Source organism: Balaenoptera acutorostrata, chromosome 1, assembly GCF_949987535.1.
Source record: "Balaenoptera acutorostrata chromosome 1, mBalAcu1.1, whole genome shotgun sequence".
Lineage (NCBI taxonomy): Eukaryota > Metazoa > Chordata > Mammalia > Artiodactyla > Balaenopteridae > Balaenoptera > Balaenoptera acutorostrata.
In genome coordinates, this window is record NC_080064.1 from 45,293,891 (window position 1) to 45,302,741 (window position 8,851).

Here is an 8,851-nt window from a genome sequence, read left to right on the forward strand (position 1 = left end):
AGATTGCTTTGCGTAGCATAGTCATTTTCACAATATTGATTCTTCTAATCCATGAGCATGGTATATCTCTCCATCTGTTTACATTATCTTTGACTTCTTTCTTCAGTGTTTTATAGTTTTCTGAGTACAGGTCTTTTGCTTCCTTAGGTTTATTCCTAGGTATTTTATTCTTTTTGTTGCAATGGTAAATGGGATTGTTTCCTTAATTTCTCTTTCTGATCTTTCATTGTTAGTGTATAGGAATGCAAGAGATTTCTGTGCATTAATTTTATATCCTGCAACTTTACCAAATTCATTGATTAGTTCTAGTAGTTTTCTGGTGCCATCTTTAGGATTTTCTATGTATAGTATCATGTCATCGGCAAACAGGGACAGTTTTACTTCTTTTCCAATTTGTATTCCTTTTATTTATTTTTTCTTCTCTGGTTGCCATAGCTAGGACTTCAAATATTATGTTGAATAATAGTGATGAGAGTGGACATCCTTGTCTTGTTCCTGATCTTAGAGGAAATGCTTTCAGTTTTTCACCATTGAGAATGATGTTTGCTATGGGTTTGTTGTATATGGCTTTTATTATGTTGAGGTAGTTTCCCTCTATGCCCACTTTCTGGAGAGTTTTTATCATAAATGGGTGTTGAATTTTGTCAAAAGGTTTTTCTGCATCTATTGAGATGATCATATGGTTTTTATTCTTTAATTTGTTAATATGGTGTATCACATTGATTGTTTTGCTTATATTGAAGAATCCTTGCATCCCTAGGATAAATCCCTCTTGATCATGGTGTATGATCCTTTTAATGTGCTGTTGGATTCTGTTTGCTAGTATTTTGTTGAGGATTTTTTGTCTATGTTCATCAGTGATATTGGTCTATAATTTTTTTTTTTGATATTTTTGTCTGGTTTTTGTATCAGGATGATGGTGGCCTTGTAGAATGAGTTTGGGAGTGTTCCTCCCTCTGCAATTTTTTGTAAGAGTTTGAGAAGGATAGGAATTAAGTCTTCTCTAAATGTCTGATAGAATTCACCTGTGAAGCCAGCTGGTCCTGGACTTTTGTTTGTTGGAAGATTTTAAATTCCTGTTTCAATTTAATTACCTGTGATTGGTCTGTTTATATTTTCTAATTCTTCCTAGGTCAACCTTGGAAGGTTGTACTTTTCCAAGAATTTGTCCGTTTCTTCCAGGTTGTCCATTTTATTGGCATATAGTTGCTTGTAGTAGTCTCTTATGGTCTTTTGTATTTCTGCAGTGTTATTTGTAATCTCTCCTTTTTCATTTCTAATTTTATTGATTTGAGTCCTCTCCTGTTTTTTCTTGATGAGTCTGGCTAAGGGTTTATCAATTTTGTTTATCTTCTCAAAGAACCAGCTTTTAGTTTTATTGATCTTTGCTATTGTTTCCTTCATTTCTTTTTCATTTATTTCTGCTCTGATCTTTATGATTTCTTTCCTTCTACTAACTTTGGGTTTTGTTTGTTCTTCTTTTTCTACTTGCTTTAGGTGTAAGATTAGATTGTTTATTTGAGATTTTTCTTGTTTCTTGAGGTGAGCTTGAATTGCTATGAATTTCCCTCTTAGAACAGCTTTTACTGCATCCCATAGGTTTTGGATCATCGTTTTCATTGTCATTTGTTTCTAGGTATTTTTAAAAATTTCTTCTTTGATTTCTTCAATGATCTCTTGGTTATTTAGTAGTGCACTGTTTAGCCTCCATGTGTTTGTGTTTTTTACTGTTTTTTTTTTTTTCCTGTAATTGATTTCTAATCTCATAGTGTTGTGGTTGGAAAAGATGCTTGATACGATTTCAATTTTCTTACATTTTCCAAGGCTTGATTTGTGACCCAAGATGTGATTTATTCTGGAGGACGTTCTGTGTGCACTTGAGAAGAAAGTGTATTCTTCCACTTTCAGGCGGAATGTCCTAAAAATATCAATTAAGTCTATCTGGTCTATTGTGTCATTTAAAGCTTGTGTTTCCTTATTTATCTGCTGTCTGTATGATCTGTCTATTGGTATGAGTGGGGTCTTAAAGTCCCCCACTATTATTGTGCTACTGTCGATTTCTCCTTTTTTGGCTGCTAACATTTGCCTTATGTATTGAGGTGCTCCTCTGTTGGGTGCATAAATATTTATAATTGTTATGTTTTCTTCTTGGATTGATCCCTTGATCATTATGTAGTGCCATTACTTATCTCTTGTAACAGTCTTTATTTTAAAGTCTATTTTATCTGACATGAGTATTGCTACTCCAGCTTTCTTGTGATTTCTGTTCACATGGAATATCTTTTTCCATCCCCTCACTTTCAGTCTGTATGTGTCCCTACGTCTGAAGTGGGTTTCTTGTAGACAGCATATATAAGTGTCTTGTTTTTGTATTCATTCAGCCAGTCTGTGTCTTTTGGTTGGAGCATTTAATCCATTTACATTAAAGGTGATTATTGATATGTATGTTCCTATTACCATTTTCTTAATTGAACTGGGTTTGTTTTGTGGGTCTTTTTCTTCTCTTGTGTTTCCCGCTTAGAGAAGTTCCTGTAGCATTTGTTGTAAAGCTGGTATGGTGGTGCTGAATTCTCGTAGCTGTTGCTTGTCTGTAAAGCTATTGATTTCTCTGTCAAATCTGACTGAGGTCCTTGCCAAGTAGAGTAATCTTGGTTGTAGGTTTTTCTCTTTCATCATTTTAAATATGTCCTGCAATTCCCTTACAGCATGCAGAGTTTCTGCTGAAAGATCAGCTGTTAACCTTATGGGGATTCCCTTGTATGTTATTTGTTTCTTTTCCCTGGCTGCTTTTAATATTTTTTCTTTGTATTTAATTTTTGATAGTTTGATTAATATGTGTCTCTGTGTGTTTCTCTTTGGGTTTATCCTGTATGGGACTCTCTGTGCTTCCTGGACTTGGGTGACTATTTCTTTTCCCATGTTAGGGAAGTCTTTGACTATAATCTCTTCAAGTATTTTCTCAGACCCTTTCTTTTTCTTTTCTTCTTCTGGGATCCTTATAATTCGAATGTTGGTGCATTTAATGTTGTCCCAGAGGTCTCTGAGACTGTCCTCAATTCTTTTCATTCTTTTTTGTTTATTCTGCTCCCCAGCAGTTATTTCCACCATTTTATCTTCCAGCTCACTTATCCATTCTTCTGTCTCAGTTATTCTCTTATTGATTCCTTCTAGAGTATTTTTAATTTCAGTTATTGTGTTATTCATCACTGTTCATTTGCTCTTTAGTTCTTCTAGATCCTTGTTAAACGTTTCTTGTATTTTCTCCATTCTGTTTCCGAGATTTTGGATCATCTTCACTATCATTACTCTGAATTCTTTTTCAGGTACGTTGCCTATTTCATCTTCATTTATTTGATCTTGTAGGTTTTTACCTTGCTTCTTTGTCTGCAACATATTATTTTGTCATTTCATTTTTTTTTTTGATGGGTGGGGCTGTATTCCTGTCTTACTAATTGTTTGGCCTGAGGCATCCAGCGCTGGAGTTTGCAGGCAGTTGGGTAGAGCCAGGTCTTGGTACTGAGATGAGGCCCTCTGGGAGGCCTCACTCCGATTAATATTCCCTGGGTTCTGAGGTTCTCCATTAGTACAGCAGTTTGGACTCAGTGCTCACACCACAGGAGCTTGGGCCCAACCTCTGGTTTGGGAACCAAGATCCCGCAAGGTGCATGGCATGGCAAAAAAACCACAAAAAAAACCCAAAACCAATCCCACTACTGGGCATATACCCTGAGAAAACCATAGGTCAAAAAGAGTCATGTACCAAAATGTTCATTGCAGCTCTATTTACAATAGCCAGGACATGGAAGCAACCTAAATGTCCATCGACAGATGAATGGATGAAGAAGATGTGGCACATATATACAATGGAATATTACTCAGCCATAAAAAGAAATGAAATGGAGGTATTTGTAATGAGGTGGATGGAGTTAGAGTCTGTCATACAGAGTGAAGTAAGTCAGAAAGAGAAAAACAAATACAGTATGCTAACACATATATACGGAATCTAAGGGAGAAAGAAAAAAAAGGCCATGAAGAACCTAGTGGCAAGACGGGAATAAAGACACAGACCTACTAGAGAATGGACTTGAGGATATGGGGAGGGGGTGGGGTGAGATGTGACAGGGTAAGAGAGTGTCATGGACATATATACACTACCAAATGTAAAATAGATAACTAGTGGGAAGCAGCCGCATAGCACAGGGAGATCAGCTCGGTGCTTTGTGACCACCTAGAGGGGTGGGATGGGGAGGGTGGGAGGGAGGGAGATGCAAGAGGGAAGAGAAATGGGAACATATTGTATATGTATAACTGATTCACTTTGTTATAAAGCAGAAGCTAACACACTATTGTAAGGCAATTATACTTCAATAAAGATGTTTTAAAAAAAAATTAATAAAAAGAAAAGAAATGGAAAAAAAAAAAACCAAAACCAAAATCCAAAAACAAACAAACAAAAAAACAGAAAGAAGAAAAGGAGCAGTACAACAACAAAGAATAAAAAATAAAATAAAATTTGAATGATAAAAAATATATTAGGAAAAATAAAAATATAATTGAATCAACTGCAACAAGGTAAAACAAAACCAAAACAGAAAAAGAAAAAAAAAAACGGGAACAAGCTAAAATGAGCAGAACAATAACAAAGTGTAAAGAATAAAATAAAGTTAGAAAAATAAAAGATTTATTAGAAAAAATAAAAATATAAATGAATCAACAACAACAAGGTAAAACAGAACTCCAACCTAAAAGAAGAAAGAAGAAAAAGAAAAAAAAAAAAAGGCCTTGTCTATGGGGGTGGAGTTTAGGCGGGTGGTAGAACTAAACTACCTTTAGGCAGGGGTGGGGTTTAGGGTGGGGTGGGGCCTAGGCTCAGGACCCACGCAGCCGAAAAGGCCTTGGGGGCGGGGCCTAGGCAGAGCAACACTGAAGCGTGGAGTGGAGCCTCTGCTTAGGACCTGTATGGAAGGGGAGAGGCAGCACATCTGAAGGGGGGCCTCTGGAGTGTGGAGTTCTGGAGTTTGGAGGTAAGGCCCTGGGTGAGGGTGTATGGGTGGGGTTTAGACCCAGCCTGGTTGGAGAGGGTCTCAGAGGGTCTTTTCCCTTTCTTAATGGTATCCCTTGAAGCACAAAAAATTTCCATTTTAGTGGAGTTCAGTTTATCTTTGTTGTTTTTGCTGCTTGTGCTTTTAATGTCATATTTAAGAAAATATTGCCTAATTCAAGGTTGTGAAGATTTACTCCTATTTTTTTCTAGGTTTTATAGTTTTAACTCTTTCCTTTAGGTCTTTGATTCATTTTAAGTTAATTTTTGTATATGATGTGAGGTAGGGGTCTAACTTCATTCTTTTGCATGTTGTCCCAGCACCATTTGTTGAAGAGACTATTCTTTCCACATTTAATAAATGATGCCTATTGTAAATACTAGTTACAGAATGCTAGAACCCAAAAAGGGCTAAAGAAAACCTTAGCAACTATAAATCCCAATCCTCTCATTTTACAGGTAGGGAAACAGAGTCTTGGAACTGTTGTCTGGGGGAGAAAGGAAAAAGGAGAGTGACAAGCTGACAAAGCCTGAGATATGGCTCCTGTTTTCCTTCCCTGGGTTCTACACTCAGTGGCAAGTCCCTGCCCTTCCCTATCTATAAAATGGGGGTTCAACTGATTTCCCTTCAAGCCCTTCTGAGAAGGCCTGGTGAAACTCTGGGTCTTGTTGACAGACCTGGAGGCCTTGGGATTCGAGAGTTGGGGCCATCTCCCTGAGTGGAGCCTGACAGCCACATGGGGGTCTCCAGCCAAACTGTGGGCATCCATGCTGTGTGACATACTGAGCGTTTGTTGTGTGAAAGGAAGACTTGAATGACCTGGCCTCGAGGAACTCCCATCATTAGGAGATGAGATGATCTGAGAAAAAGTTCATGGAAAGACTGACCAGCTTGGAGGGGCTGTGTGTATCCCAGAGCCCTGGCTGGGAGTTAGCAAGCCTGTGCATCCAGCCACTGCCACTCTCCCACTTGCAGAGTGACCTGTGCAGGCCCCACTTCCCTTTGTCTCTCCTGGCTCTGAGCCCATGACCCTGTGAGCTCATCTAGAGCCTTTGCACGCTGTCATGTGGGCTGTTGAGCATTCACTCTGCTCTGGTGCTGGGAGCTGCATTGTGAACAAAACACAAAAGCCAACTTGAAGGAAGTGGGACTCAGAGGAAGAGGAGCGATCTTAGGGTCCAGCAGCCCTGGTCTGGTGCTCTGAGCTTGGATTGTTTCTCTCTAGGTTGTTTGAAGAGCGAATGAGTTAACGTATGTCATGTGCTTGACACACAGAGGGGGCTCAAAAAACTCCTGTTGTCATACACAAGGTCTGAAAGTTGGGGAGACGAAGGCAGGCTCTTTTTTGGCCAGTGGGAGGGAGTAAGCAGTCTGGATTGTAGAAGATGTCTTGACCTTGGAGTGATGGCCTTGCCTTTGGACAGCCCAGGCCCATCAGCGGGCAAGGTTGCATTCTATCTCTGTTTCTGGCAACAGCAAGATTTTCCTTCCTTAATTATCAACCTACTCAGGGAGATGCTAAAAGCAGTGCCTGTTCCTGTGCATATGTCCAGTGGCCATCAAGAGGGCTCCATGGAGGAAAGTCTATTTCAAGAGCACATTAAATGCACAGAGAGAAATTGAGAGGAGAGACTTGTAAGTGATGGGAAGGTAGGTCACGTTGCGGGTGCTTCTGGGTGTGGGTCCCTGAAACACCTTTACAGAAGCCTACCTTGCTGGATGAGTATAAGAATACTTGGAGCATCTTCAAATTCTTTTAGAACAAAGTGATGTATAGTGAATTACTCAGCTGCTGAATTGATAGATGGAGGCTGACTCCTCCTCACCCCTCACCACCACTGTGGCTTTCCACGGTCACCAAATACTGCCGCCTCTGATTTCTTATGTCTTCCTCAGCACAACCTTACGTGTAATCATGGTTTTCATTTTTCATTTGAGGACACTAAGGCTCAGGGAGAGCATGTCACTTGTCTAAGGCTGCACACCCAGAATTTGAATAGAGGTCCCAAGCCCTGGGTAGAGAGACTGGCGTGTTCTGGCCAGTGAGGCTTCTACCCAAGACAACATGGGGTGATGAGAGCACTGCCCTGGAGCCCTGAAAGCAGATCCACCACCAAGTTACCATGTGTCCCCAGCCAAATCAGACCAATTCCTGGGCCTCAGTTTCCCACTTGTACCATGACCCTGAGTTTAGAGTTATGAGGAGAATGCTCAGGGCATTTATCTAAATGGGCAGCCCTCAAATGGAAGAAAATAGTTACATTTCTTAAGATCCTACTATGTGAGAATATCACCCCATTTAATCTGCCTACTAGGGAGGGCCATCGTCCCATTTTACAGAATAGAAGCCCAGACTCAGTGAGGAGACCTGCCCAGGGCCTCAGTCTGAGCAGATCTGAGGACACTAGAACCCCTGCTGTCAGTGCTCTGGGCCTCTCCATCTTTTGGGAGCCACAGACTTCCTAAGCCTCAGTTTCTCCATCAATAAAAGTAGAGCCGCGGTGCCAGTCGCATTCCAGGCCTCTCTGGGGCACGCAGGCACCTTGTAAAGCCAGGCTCCATGGAGACGGCTGCACAACACGCAGCGCCTGCTGGGGAGGGGCCACGAGCCTGTGCTCCTGGCAGCCCGCCCCGCGCAGAACTTATGACTTCAACTTGGGGCCGCCCCCCACCTCCCCCTTTGCTTTCTAGCAGAAGACACCCATCACCTCCCCACCCCTCCCCTGGGCCCTGTCTCAGGTTGCTCACCGTCCGGGGTGGAGGCACGACTGAGCCGGAGGAAAGCTTGGGTGAGTGCAAAGTGCCGAACTTCTGTGAAAGCTCCAGCTCGCCCCAGCACAGGCCTTCCCAGTTTGCCAAGCAGATCTCCTGTTCCGTTAGAGCCCTTGATTCTCCAGGAGCCAGGAGGGCTGCGAGTATCATTCCCATTCTACAGATGAGGAAACTGACGCCCCAAGTGTGAAACAAGTCAGTGGCAGAGGCAGGTGATAAACTGGGGTTGACTCCCAACCTTGGGATTTCATCTCAACTTGGCATGTGCCATTCACCCCAGGAGTTTGGGGAGAGCAAAGTACTGGGGCTCGGAGGTTGCCCAAGGGTGAGGGCTTTGCAGTCAGAAGGACATGAGTCCAAAATCTGGCTTGGCCGTGTGTGATCCTGGGCAACTGACTTCATCTCTCTGGCTTTTAGATTTCTTATCTATAAAACGGGGATGAGAATAGACCTTTGCTGCAGGGCTGCGTGGAGATTAAACAGATTACACACGTAAAGCACTGACGGTGCGGCCCCTGCTAAGTGACGGCCGTTAGTGTAATCTCAGGACCAGCATCCCCAGCCCTCCCTCCCTGGGCACTGAAGCTGTCGGAGGCTCTCGGATGGTCCGGCCGTGCAGTCGGCGGAGGAGGCTGCGCGGCATCAAGCATCAGGTAGGTGGGTCAGCTGGTCTCTGAGCAGCGCGGTGACCCACAGGTCGTCTGGGCTCCTGTTCCTGCAGCTCCAAGACTCAGCTGCCCTCAGATGGCTCGCTCCTGAGGGAGCTGCTGGGTACCCAGGCTGGGGAGGCTCTGGCCTCACTGCCAGGGACGTGCTGAGCTGCTTCAGGCACAGCCTTTCCTTCTCCAGGACTTAATTTTCCTCTTGTCAATAATACCTCTCCCTCACCTCCCCACCTCAGGGCCAGTCTGACCTCTCGGAGCCTCGGTTTCCCCATCTGGCAAGTTAGGGCGTTGGTGAGATGCCGCCCCGACTGCGGCCTGCCTGCCCCAAGGCTCCAAAGGCCGACAGACGCTCGTGTGCTCAGTGTGCAGCCC